The 18,730-nt window shown below is 44.6% G+C and overlaps 1 protein-coding gene across 1 annotated transcript in view; it reads right to left on the bottom strand.

Moving 5' to 3' along the window:
- Positions 1–13,728, bottom strand: part of ZPLD1 (zona pellucida like domain containing 1) — a 165,047-nt gene extending 151,319 nt beyond the window's left edge. Inside the window, exons 1-2 of the mRNA XM_090151780.1 lie at positions 11,490–13,728; positions 10,528–10,622 (exon numbers count right to left, since the gene is read on the bottom strand). The gene's annotated coding sequence lies outside the window, so the exon portion shown is untranslated. The remainder of the gene's footprint in view (positions 1–10,527; positions 10,623–11,489) is intronic.
- Between the last annotated feature and the right edge of the window lie 5,002 nt (positions 13,729–18,730).

The raw sequence follows: 18,730 nt of genomic DNA, 5'->3' as shown, positions 1-18,730 counted from the left end.
AGAGGAAGAAGTTTAGCATTCAGGGATGTCTTTTTAGTAGCAGAATAAGATGTTCTAAAAGCAATCTCAAAGCTTTTAGATGCTTTATCTGCTTGCTGTTAGCCTAAAGCTAAGGTCAGTCTAGGCAAATATTTTCCCATCTCAGACTTTTTTTCCATTCCACAGCTATAAGCCATTATCAAATCACGTCACAGCTGGGAATAAAGCCCTGCAGGAAATGAAAAAATGGAATGAAAGGAAGAGGAAGGCTCTAATCGGAAGGAAATCTCTCAAGAATAAAAATAAATAAATTAATAAATATATAAAAGGAAGCACCAAGCAACTGGCTAACACAAGTATCACTGAAATGTCCCATGCTTCCTTTTCCTCTAGATAAGGTTGCGTATTGACACTAGAGAAACAGTCTTTTGAAAATTTCTTCTTATCTATTTTATTTTCATCACTGCTGACCTCAAGGAGGGGGTAGAAGGGAAAAAGGAGACAGAGTTCTAGCTTTTTAACCTATAGTTTCTCATTTCTATTTTCCATCCCCCTGGGGATGTGGGGCTGAGAGGACTCTACGTCAGCAAGTGATACTGAGTCCCTTGAGAATGATGACAAGTGCAGTTTCGAAGTTAATGCTCCAGCAAGTCACTCCGTTGCAAGCACCAAAAAAAAAGTCCAGTTAACAGACTTTCCACTAATTTGCAGAGCCTGGTCCTACTTTTATTAGGAAACTTACATGAGAATCAGAATAACAGGCACCCAAGTCAGCAGCCTCAGACTCTCCTTGGGAAGCAGCACAGCTGCTAGGGCTCTTTGGGGTTTTTGGGGTTCACTGGACTGTAGGCAATATGGGCACTCTGTTCTGCTCAGCTGACTCCACTCAATGGCTGCACTGACCTTGTCCTTAGTGGCATAAACTGACCTTTTAGGTGAACTAAAGGTTTTGCCAGAACTCCTTATTTTCCAAGAAAAATGGAAGCACAGTTATGTCAGAAGCTATCTTTTGATACAAAATTTAAACAACAACTACAAAAACACCTTACATAAGTAAAAAAAAAGAGTACACAATATGTCTTTGGAGAAGCAAATGAGCTTTTTCAGCTAATTCAACAATTTTTTCAGCAAAGTAATAGAGCGGTTTCTTCCACTTCAACTAAAAAGCTTATTAAGAAGCAGATGTGATGCAGGATAGTAGTTCCACCTCAAGAATTAACTATGTGGATACAAATATATATATGTGTGAGTGTACATAAACACATTACCCAAGATGGCAGATGTACCTTGGTTTCATATATTGTATAATAGTGTTACTGGCTCTCAGTTTCTTTGCCATTACAGATGCTATGCAAAACCCAAATATTTAACTGATTCCATGTTATTTCAGCTGAAGAGCTGATAGAAACATCCACCTCAGAGCACAGATGGAGTTTATTCATAAGCCATACAAGTGGATATTTTCCCTTGACCAGAACCCATATGCTGTCCAGCTGCAAAAGCAGACAGGTCTTGTAAATGAATGTGTAGCAAATCAATAATGGATGGACTCCTGAGGCTAATAAGGAATTATTATGAACAGACAGAAATTAACTGGACTCATACTATGGCAAGAGTTCTTAGAAAGCACCAATTTGCTTTCAAACTGGAGAACAAGGTCAAGCCATCTATTTTCCTCTCCAGGTCTATTCAGCAACACTGGCTTTGACATCATGGAAGGAAAATGGAGCAAGATCACATCCGAACTGCTCAAAATGAGAAAAGTTCACCCTACAAGACATAGCTCAACCTCCTCCACTCTGTGACTGACACCAGCTACAAAGTACAAAATATGTTGGCTCCATCTGAATTGTTCCAAACAAAACTCTGACACACAGTCAGTGGCAGAGCCAGTGCTTCAGTGCGATGAAGCGGCCTGCCATTTCACTGGTCAGCCAGCTATTATTTCAAATGCATCTTTCTGAAGCATCTACCTGACCTGTACATAGCAGCCAGAGCAGGGAAGGCAAAGCCACACTGATCAAGCGGAAACTTGGCACCTGGTCTCTGTGCCAGAAGCAGAGCATGGTCCTCAGCCCTTGTCAAGCCACATAGTGGTGGCACAGGGCAGACAGCTGGGCTGCTGCTTGCTGTGCCCCAAGAAGCATCGCTGAAGGCACTCAAAATTTGCCACCTGATCTCTGATAGCACAGGCATGAAGAGGAGCCTCAAGAGCAATGTCTTCCTTGCAGCACAAGTAGGGAAGGGGAATACCCAGGCTGGTAAGAGGAACATCACCCACCTACCCAGAGAAAGATGAGTCACCTCTTCCTCCCTCTGTAAACAAAGTACTTGAAACCCTGGCTTAGTGGTAAATTGTGAGAAGTGTTCTTGTTCTTCTTTCAACCAAGTCACTTGCCATTGGGGCCAACATGCTGCACGCTATTTGCAAGGTGAAGAATCACCAGTGCAGAGCTGGTGAGCTCATCAGCAGGAAGGTTTCTTGAAGTGTGGTTTTATTGCAGAGCGACTGTGATGCAAAGTTACCTTTCCTCTGCAGGCTGTGCCTCTGTGGGGTGAGTTACAGTTTAACAGATGCCTTTGGTGACCAAGATAAGTTTGCAGGGCCAGACCTGGGCGACAAACTGGGCGTGCTCTGTATCCTCAGTTGGGCAGTTTACCCCATTCAGCACAAGTCAGTGGGACACCCCAGAGATCTCTTGGGTGCACCAGCGGCACAATGCCCTGCTTTGTCCCAGCAGGACACAAAACATAGCCACTTGAGCTACTTGCAATCACATGTTGAACTATGAAAAGCCCATGACCAATATCACCCCCTCCCCACCAGCATCCCCACACCAGGAATGGGCTCACATGTGATGATTCTGGTGACACAGCACAAGCTATATCTCACGCAAAGAGCTTCTCATTTTCGACTGAATTATATTTAAAGCAGCTCCTTCTATTGCCTCCTATTGCTTTTTACCTTGCAATATTCAAACACCAAAGCAATCACAGTACTCCTGCAATTAAAATGCAATGGACCAAATATCTGCTTTACACACTACTAAGAAATTACAATAATACATCACCACAATCTCTTAACAAAATGGACAGTCAGCCCTTGAATGAGAGATGCAGTGGATTTGGAAAGAAGCTCTCCCTTTTTCTTCACCCTACGTGTGCCACATTACAAAACCAGGTTACAACACAGTGTAAGATTTCCTCTGAAGCATCAGGCTTGCTCCCCCCAGACCCACATATATGGGGAGTGGCCTGAATTAACAGACTGATTTCATAAAGCATCTCATGCATAAAATCAACTGGAAGAGGAGGGAAAATGCAAGTACCCCAATTTGCTCCTTTTCAACTCAAGCGTCCTTCTCGCTCTTCCCCACAAGAGGAGGCAGTGGGATTCTCCAGCTACCTTCTGCTGCTAAATGCCAATCTTATCTGCCATGTTTTTCCCTGAAGGCAGTAGACCTAACACAGAGAAGAAATCCTGCAAAACAGAAGAAGGTGCTTGTAGGAGACCTTGTTTTACTACATAGCTCAAATACCTGAAAATACTTGGAAAAACACTTACCCTTGTTGTTTTTTGGTTTTTTTTGTGTGTGTGTGTTGTTCTTTTTTTTTTTGTTTTTGTTTTTTAACTTGTGGATAATCCTCCAAATCTCAAGGAAAACCATTCAATGTGCTTAATTCTTCATCAAGTCCTTGAGCATTTTCCAAGCAAATCAAAAGGCACACAGTATGTGTTTTTAATGTAGCCTGGTAATCTCTGTCTTAACATACAAGCTGCCAGAAGTAAGCTGTAGCTTGAGAATGTCATCTTTTATATTTAATTAAAACATTCCAATTAAAGCTTCTTCCCTTTAGAGTTTCTGAAAGAGCAGAGCTTGAAAGCAGGATGTGGGAACACCCTAAAAGCAGAGAAGAAACAGTGCTCCAAATTGCCTTCAGATGAAGCCACTCTTCTAAGCCCCTCAGTTCAAGGTAGCTGTGGATTAGTGCTGGTTTGGTGAAAGCAGCACTCTGGGAGAGCAGTAAGTTTCTACTTATACTGGGGAACCAAAATGAGCTTATGTACATGGTCAGATTTCCCTTAAGAAGCCAACTGCTGATTTTTATCATCTTCCACTTGGCCATTCTCTCTTTGGGGGCTTCTTTGGAGGACACATGTAATTGCATAATGCACAGCCAGGAGCTCACAAAAATGAACACAACCTTTAGTCAGTGCACAGAGGTTGAGAAAAGTTGAAGCCCACACATAAGGGCTTTCGCATGCTGAGATGTGACACCAAGCTGAGCAGCATAGCCAGAAGCTGAAGGCACAGATTCCCTATTTCCTGCCAGAGCAAGAGTGAGAGCTTTGGTCAAGGTTTGCCCACTGTGCAGTGCACACAGGGACCAGCCCTATGAATCATGGCATGTGCTTTCCCAAGGGCTTCTCAGGAGATTTGCAAGTCTAATCCTAATCGTAGTTTGCTCAGAATAGCCGCTGGCAGAGCTGCAGGCACACCATCCCATCTTGTGCCACCCTCGCACCCCTCGAGCAAAACATTCCTGTTCTTAGCCATCTCTTGTTACCCATATCCTCAGATTCCAGCCCAGCACTCATGCCCACCTCCACCGTCTGGGATCTGGTCATGTCTCTTACCATGGGGAGCAAGAGCTGCATACATGTCCCTTGCACCATCTGCCATGACTATCTCTGCAAGAAGGCTCTTACTGGAAAGGCAAAATACTACCAACCTCTGTCTTGTATGCAGTCAGTCTTGCTGTTGGATCTACCAGTTAATGCATTGGTGGAAAGCTAAAATGGCCTTCCTTTGGCACGGAGCACCTTCCTGGTCTCTTAAATATGTGAGCGTGGTGGTGATGGCTTGGCTGACAGTTGGACTAGATGATCTTAGTGGTCTTTTCCAACCTTAATGATTCTATGAAAAATGGCCCTGATCAAAAAATGTCTTCAGAGGTATATAAAAGCTTGTGTGATTCTAAACCTTGCTGCCACCCTCTGCTTGGCCAGAGCTACATAGCTCTTGAATGATAATCCAATACAGTACAAAACTGAGAATAGAGAAGAGCTAGGAGCTCAGGAGCAGCAAAAACAAACACAAACAAACAAAAAACAAAACAGTTGCTGCAGAAAAACAGATTTCCTTGTAGAAGATGGTTTCATCACAGCTCACATGCAAAATCCTTATGTCCTCCTGCTTCGTGCCAGCATCACCTGCACCTGGTCAGTGCCCTGCAGTCATCCTGGCACTTCTTGAAGAGAGGAAAATAACCCAGAGCATTGACATGGCATTGAGCCCTCTTGGACATTCACACAACATGCAGCTTCGTGGCTGTTTTGGAATTCATGCCCCGGTCATCTCAGCAGTGGCTACACCAGAACTGTGGGGAGGAAAGGTCATCACTGAGACCAGATGTCCCTGTCTGCAGCCATAAACAGCTTCACATCACCATGGTTATAGGAGAGGAGACAATATTGGTACAAAGCACACAGAAAAAAAAAAAAATCAACTCAAGAATTTGGGCAGACCAAATTCTCCAAAAAAACCACATCAGTGTCATTTGTAGAATAACAGCTCAACTCTCCAGATTGTTACTGACCATTTCTACTTTTCAGAAGCAATAGTCATGCAGAAAATTGTTACACTTGAAAAGAGAACTACGATCATCAGATTATCACAGATCCAATTACAACCAATCTAAGTATTTCACACGATACGCACAGAATTGTATTCACGTGCCAAACAAGATACAGAGCACTTGGGAGTTTGACGTCAGTTTTTCACTTCAATCAATATTTGCCTTTTAGGTCAATACATACTGATGTTTGCCATAACAGAAGCTAGAAGCAGCATGCTTATTCTTGCAATTATTTTGCTTAACCCTTTCGATCTCTGGAATAATGCTTGGAAAAAAAAATGGGGAGCTGAACAAGAGCGTGCAGCCTGTCTGCGAGGTCTTTCTCTCAGTTACAACCAGAAAAATACTACTGCAGTTCTGTTATCTGGAAGAATCGTGTTGTTCCTTGCCAGAGCTGGCACAGAGCAACCAACAACGCTGCCAATAATATTAAATATCGCTAATAGCCCACCTGAATAGCCGGGAGACAAACATTCAGTTATTAAAAGCAACGGCACAGAATTGCCTAATTAAGCCTGGTAGCTTGCTGTTTACAATGGGCTGGTGCCAGAAGAAGATCACAGTTTTACAGCTTTTATTGCTATTGTTTCAGTGTATTGAAAAAGTAGGCAGTTTCCAGGTAACCTCCAAAAAATGATTTTAATCAAGGCAAGGTATTTGCACTCCCTAGCCATCACTTGGTTCAGTCACACCGAGATAAGCAGGAGTGAGCACCCGCGTGCTCATCTGCTTGGTTTATACAAGCAGCAAGTACACTGTTTGCTCATGCTCACTCTACTCCCCTTGCCAGCATTCCCCAGTGTGAGCACTTGCAAGGAAAACAGCATTTGCCCTGCAAGGGTTTGTGCAATATGTGCCACGTAGGCAGGTGCAATGTCTGCACAGATGGATGGACAGACAGACAGCTTCCCCACTGTCTCATCCATTCTGCAGGACTGAATTCTTGTCTGTGAACATCCCAGCTTCAAGTGGGCTCAGGATTACAGGAGGACGTAGGAATAAGAGCTGGTGCTTGGGGCACAAAAAGTGCCAGCACAGCCACAGATGCCCTGCCAAAAACATGCATGCACACACAGTAAGCTTGTGGGCAGACTCTCTCCTTCTCTCACATGTATATGTACATATGTTTATATATGTGTATGTATATGCAGATAAGTGTGCATATATATATTTCTTTCTGGGCCACAAGTCTTCCCTGCAAGCCTGGAATTGCCAAAAACCTGCTCCCAGTAGTTAACAAGACCAACAATGGGATGCATTCCAGAAATAACAGGGAAATGAGAAACAGGCATGCTGTACGTAAGGAGGGAAGGGAGAGAAAACAGTGGAGAGAAGGGCAAGCACACAGGAGAGATTTCACTATCCGTGGGTTAAACACAGGGTGACGGAGATGCAGTGCTCTTGGAAGGGAGCAACCAGGAGTTTCTAACCTCCTTCTCACACCACCTGCCCCTGGATCCTTGAACAGGATCCCAACTTCAGCACAGACACTGGGCATCGCAGTGGGTGCTGTGCCCTGGGCAGAGCCCTATTGCCCACCCCAGGGCTTCTCTAGTGCCATGCCTGCTCTGTGGCACCTGCACACACCCCACTCCAAACACAGCTCCTCAAGGCAGAGGTGCAAGGTCAGCATACTTCATCACAGCCTAAAAATAAAGATAAAAACCAAGCCAAGTGGCTATTAGTGCATGTAAGACAAACAGTTTTCCCTGCTTTCCAGTAACTCACTGCCCTAATGGCAGAAGATTGGCAATTAATAGCATGGCTTCCGCCTTAAATTGTGATCAGGAGCTATCACCGGTTTGAATACACTTTAAAGAAAGGAGGGCAATCGTTTAGAAGGCGTGAGAATTGTCAGGTCGTCCTATCCCTCCTGCCTCATACAATTGCATGAGGCTTGATGCTGTAGAGAGGTTTTAATGAAGGCCTTACATCGCTCTAGGTAAGGACATTTGCATTTGTGAAGATTACATTGAAAGCAGAAGAAGCGAAAGATCCTGAACAAACAGAGATGTTTTCATCTTTAAAAACAACATTCCCTCCGTGGGAACATGGCGCAAGACACTGGGAAACAATGGTTTCTATTTCCAGCTCTGCAGTCAGCTCGCAGGAGTCTGACCTTAAGCAAATCATTTTGCTCTGGAACCTCATTTATCTGCCTCGGGTGTGTGAGTCTCATTAGTACTCTTACTAATGAGCTTCACATAATCATATGTAAAGCATGGCCTTTTAGTAGATTTTGGAAGACTGAGATTTGTAAAGCCCTTTGAAATTCAAGATGACGAAGATATGTAAAGATCTCCCTCTCGCTCTCCCTCTTGCGCACACAAACAGACAAACACCACCAGGTGATACAGACAGATTCTGCTTCAGAACCTCCAGGACCTAAGCACAGCTACGTAGCTCAAAGTCCAGTTTTGAAGTTTTATTACTTCTTTGAAACAACATTGCTATAACACTCAAAACGAACCAGAACGGCGGTAATTTACTGGAATGGTTGGTCTTGGGAGTGCAATAAAGCCTAAACAAAGCTGAACTTTGGACTGTGTACTTTGTCGATTTACTGAACTTGATAGGTTAATTTATTTCTTTGGCCTGCTTTACACATCGGCTGTACATTGCAGAGCTCCTTCTGTTGAGGTGCTGCTTGTAAACCTCCTTGTCCTGTAGTAGTGCTAATTGTACTGACACAGCCACCATACAAGTCTCTTTCTTATTCCACTAATTGGTACAGGTGGAAAAAGATAGTTGTCGTGCCTACTGTCCCAAAGCAAAAAAATCACTCTGTTCCCAGAGAACCATCTCAATTTCTTGCATTGGCAGCTGTCGGTCTAATAAAAGATGTTACCTCCCCCTGCAAATGTCATCCAGCTGACACTCTTTGAACAGCACACTTGTAACAAAGTGCTAGGATAAGAAATCTGACTTATTCCTCTTCTCTGCTCTTCCTGGCAGCCTGCGTGCATCCACAAAGGACTGAAAACCAACAGGAGCGCATTGACTACAGCTACTTACGCTGCTTCAGAAAGACTGAACTTTTCCCAAAACTGAACGTAATTGTTTAATGGGAAAATGAAAACAAAACAAGACTGCCAAGTGCAGCATCCTTGCACAGAGCAGTATTTCATTTCTCCCTCTATGTAGAGTGACCATAAGATGTACCTAGCCAATTTTTGGTCTCCTGTGACCTAAGCCAAGGCTCCTGTGAGAGCCTCCAGCAGAGTAGGCAAGTAAGTCTCCCCTGCACAAAACCCAGGTTTAAAACACCTCTCTGCATGCAGGGAGCTGATCTGGACCCCAGAAACTAGGGCAGAGGACCTGTGATCTATTTTGCAGAACCAAGGGATGTAAAGCCATAGCACTGGTGCCACCACAGGTTTTGGGACATAGGAAAGGCTACTTCATCCCCACCAGGCGTCCTCTGTGAAGTCAGGACTGGAGGAGAGATTGGGCACATCTGCACAGCAGGCAGGAAGGGAGCCTGGGCATCAAAATTAAAGAGAACCAATAACTTTGATTGACAGATAGGGAATTCACAATTGAGGTTTTGTCAGGATGAGGAAGCAACAAAAAGATCACCATTTTGGAAAAGATGAGATCAGATTCTTATCTCTGATCAGTTTTCTATAATTGTTTCTCCACTGAACCTAATTGCATTACTTTGCATTTATCCTTGGGTAAGGAAAAGGAAAGCGTATGTAAGGTTCAATTTAAGAGAAATTAGGTAAGGTAAGGAGGTCAGAAGGCTATAATTATAGCCTCATCTCACCATGCTCAATGCTAGCACATGCCATAACCCCTCAGATGCACAAAGAAAGGTCTTCACGATCTTGCAAACAGCCCAAAGCTCCTCCACATCCCAGAGGAGCCACATGGCTCCCTCTGGATTTCACCACATCACAAGCAGATCTCCAACCATATCCCAGACTCAGAAGGTTGCAGTGCTCTGTAAGGAGTGAGAGGTCTGCCAAGAGCAGCAGATGGCCCTAAAGACGTGGAGCCCAATGGAGAGAATGTGGCCAGCACCCGAGGCCTCAGCCTTTCCCAGGGGGCAGAGCCCTGTGCCCAGTTTTGAGCTACTTATCAGGCTAAGGGAATGGCTGGTGTAGTAAGAGATGTCAATAGAACTGGTTTAAGGTATCTCTTCCCACCAGCCAGCTGCACCAGCAGTAATCTCCATGCTGCAAATTAGACATGGACTGAAAGGGACAGGTAGTCCCCTTTCCCCTCTTACTCCTTCAGTACAGGAAAGCATTCTTTTCTTCCCAGTCAGGGATAAGCCAGCACAGGGCAGGACTGTTCATGGTCACAAAGCCATTCTCCTTGTCTGCTTCCTGAACCAGAGCTGATACTAGGGTATTTTCTGCCCTCGCACAGGTAGTCAGAAGCCCAGCCACTGCTGTCCTGGCAAGAATTCTTGTTCCCTGCCCTACGCGCAGGTTGGCTCTCAAAGTGTTTGCATGTCTCCTGGTAGCACAGGGGTAAGCACTCTTCCAAAACTCTCAGGTTGGAGACACCAAGAGTCATGAATTCCATCACACTTGGCCTCTTACATAAGTCACCATCCCACATGCCTCCAAAGCATGGTTTATGAAAGTGAAGAAAACCAACACATGAAGGGAGCAGTACAGGGAATAGGGCTCAGACCTGGCATGGTAGAGCAAGCCAAGCCACACTAAGCACAGGCCCACAGTGCCAAGATGTATTTCCCCAAGTTTGCCCATCCAGCTCTTCAGCTATTGTAGCACACAGAATGTTAAGCACAAAGGCATTAAGGTCAGGCCAGGCAGAGATATACATCTAATACGTTTTTTTACACTCAGCTCACCCATTCCTGCAGTAGGGCAATCAGCCTCAGCACTGCTCCATCCTCAGCCATATACGGAGCTGTGCAAAGGAGCACCTTACCATGCTGCTTCAGAAGTGGCTCTTTCTGAGGAGGTTGTATATCACACAGTCTGCAAAACCAGGTATTTCCAAGCTGTTCTGTAAGGCCTTCTTGCCTGGTCAACGGAAGAGGAGAGAAAGTAAAAGGCAGACTTGGACATCACTGGAGAGCAAATTGTTGTGGTAGCAAGCTCTACGAAAGCAGACCAGTGATTCCTACCCTCCACCACTTGGCCACAACCTTATCAAGGAACATAGCAGAGGAGGCTGCTGGCACTACACGTTGGCTATAGGGGTGGCTCTGCTGGTTTATCCCAAGGCACTTCTGCTTGGAAAGGAACACCCAAATGCACCAACAGACATAGAAGATTAATTTTATTTAGGAGAACATCCCAACACAGGCTTCCCCGTGGCTTCCTGATAAAGGATGTAATAACCAAGAACTGCACCAAGGGAGGTTCCCTGGGCTTACTGCAGTCTGCAAGGTCCCTACTGACCCAGGTGAAGGTTTGCAATGGCAGCTGTACAGTGTCACATGAAGAGAAGCTTTGGAAAATTGTGCATCCTGCTCTGAGATATTGCAGTGTTTCTATACCTTATGTCAGGCAGTGGATGCATCTCAAAGGGACTTGGACACAACCTGGTGACCCAGGATGTTAGCAGTCAGGAGAGAGGAAGAACAAAGATAGACAGATAAAGGGGCAGACAGATAAAGGGAATACATTGTTTATGAAAAGAAAAGGGGGAGGGGGAAGGCAGGAAAAAGTATAACGTACTGTGGGAGACAGTATCCCCACAGGAAGAAGTAGAGGCTTGTTTTAAGTGGGTTTATTTTTTTGTAATATTACAAGTATTTTTTTTAAGGAATGATGTTTCACCTGTAAAACCAGAGTTCATTTTATCTCCACCCACACCTCATTAATCAACCTCAAAGCACATTTTTACAATAAAGAGATACAGTATTAGTTAAACTAATGACTTACTTTGGCAGAACCATTCCCTCGATCTTGCTGATGGCTTGGATCGAGAGACGAGTCCTGAGAACCAACAGTTCAGGCCAGGTACAACCTTCAATCCTTGAAGGAGGTTGGCACTGAGGGGATACCCTGGTCTCAGTCTCCGTTGACAGCACTGATGAGGAGCACAACACAGACCATAAAGACATGACATAGCAAAGAAGTGCTTCTGGGTGTGCACACAGCACAACTGAAAATGTTCACTGACCAACATTAGGGAAAGCAATAGTAGTGTCAGTGCAACTGCTGGACTCCACATTGAGAGATGAGATGCAAAGCACGCCTGAGCAGATACTGCTGTATGTATCAGTTAAGACCTGCATGAAGGGTGGCAAGAGGTAGGCTGCAGGCTATGGCTGGCCCCCAGCATGGCTGAGCTGTAGGCACGAGGGCTGCACAGGCCCCGGGGTCTGTGCACTGAGCACAGAAGCAGGCACTCAACCTTTTAGCAATGAGTTGTGACCAGAGGAACTTGAAGAGGAGAGTAAGGCAGTAGGATAGATTAATGCTAGGTAAATCAGCAAGGTTTGGTTGTTTCTTCTCATAAGGAGTGGTGAGGCAGTGGCACAGGTTGCCCAGGGAGGTGGTGAAGTCACCATTCCTGGAGGTATTCATGAATCGTGTAGATGAGGCACTGAGGGACGTGGTCAATTGGCATGGCAGAGATGGGCTGATAGTTGGACTAGATGGTCTTAGTGGTCTTTTCCAACCTTAATGATTCTATGATTCTAGTTTTGACACTGTTCCCTTCTTCACAGCCAACACTTTGATAGGAGCAGGCACAAAAGGAAGTGCGTTGGCAGTACTGGAAAGTAGGATTTGTACAAAAGGGAAAATGGACGAGGGAGACAACAGCTCCAAAGGTGAGGCTGGGAAAGGATATGGAGCAGCGAGCAGTGACACAGAGCATGAGAGAGGGAGTGGTGCGACAAGGCAAAGCCTTAGATAGCAACAAATGTAGATAAGCGGGGTGGACATGAGGAGAAATGGGTTTAATGAGCACCCAAGTGGAACCAGCAACAACATAGGTAAATAGCTCAAAGGCAACATGAGAGGCAGGACCTGCCCTGCATGAGCAAGGGCATGGCACTCCAAAGAGACTGAGCAGGAGATGGGAAAAAGCAAGTACCATAGTTAGATGTGACTGAGTGCAACAAGAGAGCTCTTGGGAGCTACCCAGGAAAAGAGGCACCAAGAAGCTGACAGCAGCAGCCTTGAGTAGAAAAGCAAGTCTCAAGATGAAGTGTGGCAGCAAAAGGGAGGAGAAAGTTGCAAAGCATTTCCACCAAAGTGATCAGCACACAACAAAACAAAACAAAGAAAAATACCACGCTGGAACTTGAGAAGTAGAAAAGATGGAGGAAATTGGACAGGCAGAGGACATCAGAACATGCATGAAAGCAGAGAGGGAGAAGACAGAGCAAAATAAATCCACCAGTATCCTGCAGTCCTGAGAAAGGCAGTAGGGTGCAGGCTGCAGAGGAAAGAGCAGGGACACAGTGAGACCAGAAATGCCCTCAGGAAAGGATGGGGATAAGACTCCATCATACTCTGCATAGCATCAATGCAGGGAGATGTGGAAAGCAGGGCAGGGAGAGATGAAGCCCAAGCAAGCTGAAAGCAAAGCTAATGGCTTTAGCAAAGGCAAGGAGGAGTCTACACCAGTACAGGAGCAATAATTAAGAGGATGTGGCACCAAGATATGATGGCAAGTAATTAGAGGTTGGTAAGAGGCAGTAATTTAAGCTAATAAGAGGCAGCAATTTATCAGGAGCCAACAAGAGTAAAGAGTCCAGGAGCAATAAATTCAACAATGGAGTAAAACTAAACAGGCAGAGCAAGAACCAGAGCCATCAGTGTGATAACAAGGACCACAGCACAGCAGCATGCAGACTGTACAGAATCCAAGCCAGAAGCTGATGGAGGCCCCATGGGGCAGCCAGGCCTCCTCCCTCTCCTTATTCAAACCTCCTCATGTATGCCGGAAGGCCTTTTGTAAGAGTCAAGCAAACAGTCAGGGAAGACTCATCTGTTTGATGAATGCTCATCTTTGTGACAGCGTCTAGACCAGGAGCTCTTCAGGGCAGAGGTTGTCACAAGAGCTCAGCAGAACGTGAGGGCAGCGGGAGATTGCAAGGGTGGGCAGCACCAGTAAGCCCCTGAACAGATGTGCATGCTTCTTCCATAGAGGTCCACACTGCCTTTCCTAAAGATCTTGCTGCATTTTTCTGGTAGTCTCCTCAAAAGAAAACGATTAAAAAAAAAAAAAAGAGTTTATTAGTAGTGCTCCTTCGCCATCCATGTTGACAGGGGATGGCTGTCAATGACCCTGCAGCAAGTACCTCTTACTGGCAAAGGGCACGCTGCTGGCCCCCATGGTCAGGACAACCAAATGGTTGTGCTGTGCCCCAGCACATCCTCATCCATAGCAAGACATGGAGCTGATTAGTGCCCAGCCACCTCAGACAGGTTCCCCTCCAGCCATCCCTGCCCAGGCTCTGCCCAAATATAGGGCTGAGGCCACCAGGCATGGAAAGGCAGTGCCACCTCAAAATCAAGGGAAACGTCCCGAGACGTTGATGTAGAGAGCGTGGGAAAGAGGCTAACGACATTCATGCTCATCAGGAGACAGATAAAACCACTTTAGTAACAGAATTTCATTATGACAACTAAGGAAGAAGAAATAAAAGTTCTTTGTACTTTATTACAGACACAGCGAACAAAGGCATCTGCCTTTGCACTACTGGTTCATGGGCAGGCTGCAGTCCTGGATGAGGGCTGGAAGCTTCTGAAGCACTTTGTGCCATGTTCCAAGCAGCACATCAGACCCTCACCATCTTGACTCAGCCATCCCACTCCAGCCCAAATGTGCATGCAAACCACCTTTTCTAGGGTCTTCCTCCTCCTCACTGGAGCAGGGAGAAGAGACAGCAAGGTTTACGAACTCGCACAGACTTACTCTACTTATGGAGAGAGACACAACCAAAAGGGAAACAGGGAGGACACGAGGGTCCTCACCAGCCATAACAGACATTCTTCATCTTTGTCAGGCATGGGAGAGTCTACGTTGGCGTTCATTCTCAGGACAGAAATCCATTAAAAACCTGACTTTATTCCATGTGGAGCTTTGTTATTTTGCTACAGGTTTTTACTAGTGTATTCCATTTGCAAATTCAGGAGAATAGTATGGGAAAAGTTTCTATTTTTAACAAAAGAACTTAAAAACTTCTGAAGTAATGAAGTAATCCTGGATTAAAAGATTAATCTTCTTGAAAGAGTTTTGCTACCTTATGCACTCCCACACAGTACATTTTACATACTTAGATTTTGCATACATACATACAGTTCTCTTACAGAGTACAAAAATAAATTGATCCATATTCTAAACTTACTCTACATATGCATTTTTCTTCTTCAGACATACGTGAGAAAGTTTGAAGAACTGTACCAGCCTGTGACTAGGGCCAGAGGCAAGGACAGAGATGGATAAAAGCAGCATACTCTAGGCAGTAAAGCATCCTCTCCTACCTGATAACTGTTAAAGCTTATTTATCATTTTGTCAAGAGAGCTCTGTTTATCCTAAGCAGCAGTCCCCACCTCTTAGTGAGTCAATCACATCCTGAGCTGAATCTTGCCAACCTTGCCCGAAAAGGAAAACTTATACTATATAGCTGTTATATTCATGGCAATATTTTAAGCACATTTGAAAACTCCTATCAGCAAAACAAATGTTTATTTCTATTTGAATCATCTCCATTCTTTTCTAAGAAATACATCAATGACTAAAACTGTGCTCTGTGATCAGCTTTTCCAGCTTATATGTTTCTATGTTTTTAAAAAGATCTTTAAGGTCATCAAGTCCAATTATCCACCTCACACCATTATCCCACCACTAAACCATATCCTAGTGCTGCATCCACAAATCTGTTAAATACCTCCTGGGATGGTGACTCACAGCTTCCCCAGGTAGCAGCCTATCCTCCCTTTCCACGAAGAAATTCTTCCTAATACCCAATCCAAAACTCCTCGAGTGCAGTGAACTGGAGGCCATTTCCTCACATCCTATCACTTGTCACCTGAGAAAAGAGACTAATCCCCACCTTGCTGCAGCCTCTTTCAGGCAGTTGTGAAGAGTGATAAGGTCTTCCCTGAGCATCCTCTTTTGCAGACTTAACAATCCCAGTTCCCTCAACTGCTCCTCATGTCTTGTTTTCTAGTCCTTTCGTCAGCTTTGTTGCCCTTCTCTGTACACACTCAAGCAACTCAGTATCCTTCTTTAGTGAGTTGTCCAAATATATGATTTCACCTTACATAAGAAAAAAGGCTTTCACAATTCCACCCCAACATTCACAAAATGCAGCAACAAGAGACATGGGTAAAGCTCAGAGTTCTCTGCAGTTGTTGTACACTACATTTGCTTCAGTCTGTTTTTTTCTGTCCCAGGTCTGTTTTTATTCTTCCTGTTCTAGCTGCCTGGAGTTAACAAGATAAAACTTTTCTGGAAGACATTTGCATCTCCCTCCTGAGCTTTTGACCAGTGGCTGATCCAAACTGTCTGGCAGTCCCAGCCATACAGAATCAAACAGGATCACAGAATGGCCTGGGTTGGAAGGGACCTCAAGGATCATGAAGCTCCAACCCCCCTGCCACATGCAGGGCCACATTTAATACTCCAAATTTAATATTAGACCGGGCTGCTCAGGGCCCCCTCCAACCTGGCCTTGAACACCTCCAGGGACGGGGCATCCACAACCTTTTTTGGGCAGCCTGTTCCAGCACTTCACCACTCTCATAGTAAAGAACTTCCCCCTGACATCCAACCTAAATCCAACCACTAGCAGGGTCTCTCAAAGCGAGTGGAGAAGTCACACTGGCACAACATGAACTAAACTTAAATTACTTATAAAAGATTGTGAATGACTGACAGATCAGTCATTGCTCACTGCAAATTTTGAAAGAGCAAGCAACTACAGGAATAATCGCAAGCTTTCACTGCCTTTAGATGAGGTTCTTGTGGTTCTCTGAATATCTTCAGGCAAGCTTCTTCTCTCTACTTCTGGTTTCTTATCTAGGTGATAGGATAAATGTCTGGCTGCCCTTTGAAGCCACCTGGAAATCTACAGATGAATGGTAATAATAGCATGTTGCTATATCGATTGCTTTTCCTCCAGTTGCTCCAAAGACCTTCCTCAAGATGTATGCAGGAGGGTAGCCGCTGGTGACGCCATTCTTACTCCTACATGCTACACCGAACTGCAACACAGTGCAAAGGACAAGCACTGTAAGCATCTCTTCTCTCAAAATCTTTCATTGCTGTTGACCTCACATATCCAATTCTTCTTATAAGAACCACAAATTTAGTGGCATCACTTGTTTTTAGTGGAATGAAAGTTGTTGAGAAAAGGCCTGTGGTCTTTCTGAGGATAATAACATGTACCTGCCAAGTTAGCAAGATTTATTGGTTGTTTATGTAGTCCCACTCTTCTTGGCAATTGTATGGTAAGCCTGAGTTTGGCATCTAGGAATTGCAAACACTCTCCTGTCTCTCTTAGTCCAGGGCAGCTCTGGGCCTTTCCAGAAAGGCCCCAAGAGACACATATGCAACAACTGAATGCCATCCCAAGGAGCCACAGACTGAGATGAAGCAAGCACTGTCTCTTTCCAAAGCTAAGTCGATAGAGAGAGCTCAGCAATGCCAATGAGATCTTTTAGCTGGGGCCAAAAAAAACAATCTCAGGCAGCATTTGGTATCATGAACTATACATACATGACTGAGACCACCTGAACAGGGCTACATACTTTCATTAAGGATATGTGAAAGCATCCCTGCATTGCACCCCTGTAAACATTTCAACAAGACCCACTGTCAGTCCAAATCACAGCCTAGGCAAGTATACAGAAGCAATGGGCTTCCACTCTTAAATCAAAATCACTGCCTTCATCATCCCTTAGGCTTTCTGACTAGCAGGGGAGGGGAGACATTTTACCAGAAACTGAGAAAAACCACAAGTCAAGTGTGGTTGCTGCACTAACCAATCTATTTTCTAAAAACAGCTTAGATCAATTTTTCAGAGCCAAGAGGAAGGTTTACCAAGTAAAACCCAAAGAGTTACTGAGTCATCCTCTTAATCAGTTCTAAGAGCTGAAAATACACACTAAACAAACACGGGCCCAGATATATCACCTTTCCCTCACAAAACTGAGATAGATGCCTAAAGGTGAAACAAATCTCCAAATCAAATCATTTGAAAAGAGATAACCTCACATAGCATCTCTACACTACTGTGGTTCCCAATTTCATCAGTGTCTTTCATCAGGTCTTGAGTTTTTGCTAAGAGTGGGCTAATCTGAAAATAAATAAGCAAAAATAAAACAGTAAGATTCAACATGGGTCCATTAGTCAACAAGACTGGGTAAATTTTGCCAGGAAATACAGCTGGCCACATGAGCTTTGTCTACAGATTAGCTCCCATAATCCCCCATAATCAAGGCTGGATTCAAACTATTTCAATGAGGGGCTAGTTCTGCCTCCTTTAGAGGCAATAATATTGGTAAATCCACCCCTTGAGCAAACTAAACCTTTCTCTTCTCAAATTAGCGTATTATTTTCTGGAAAAAGTTCTAAGGTGCTAAGAGAGACCTCTTCTCAAAGTAGAAGAACACAGCCAGGCAAGCCCTCACTCAGCCCTACAGATAAGGGAGAAGGGAGGTGGGACAGTTGTTGAAAGGCTCCCTGGCTAACAGGGGAGCCACTTGCCCTTCTGAAACCAAACACAGGTCATTCTCATCACTGGCAGCATCAGTCCTTGTCCTAATCACAAGAAGTGATAGGTAGTAGTGTCACAATGCTAGCTAATGCTATCCATTCCAGTGTGAAGCCAGAGGTACAAGTCATCAGTACCTTGGACCAACACCACCACTACACACTCAAAAGAAGTAGTAGATCAGGATGATAGGAGAACTTGCTTTGAATGCTCTAAGAGATTTGATCAATTTTTGTCAGATATTTAATTGCAAGAACCTGTTCTCGAGCTTCCGTTTTTAGGGCACTTGAATCAACCTACAGAGGAGAGCATTTATGTTTTTTAAAGAGAGGCGACCAGATAAGCAAACAGTCAGGCGAGAAGAACAAGCACTTCATCTTGTATCTTTGAAGTCTCTTCCACCACACCCAACCTCTCTAAGAATGCACTTCCTGGACACGTTT

The sequence above is a fragment of the Phasianus colchicus genome, chromosome 1, assembly GCF_987193195.1.
Source record: "Phasianus colchicus chromosome 1, bPhaCol1.hap1.1, whole genome shotgun sequence".
NCBI classification, from domain to species: domain Eukaryota; kingdom Metazoa; phylum Chordata; class Aves; order Galliformes; family Phasianidae; genus Phasianus; species Phasianus colchicus.
This window is presented reverse-complemented; position numbering and strand designations above follow the sequence as displayed.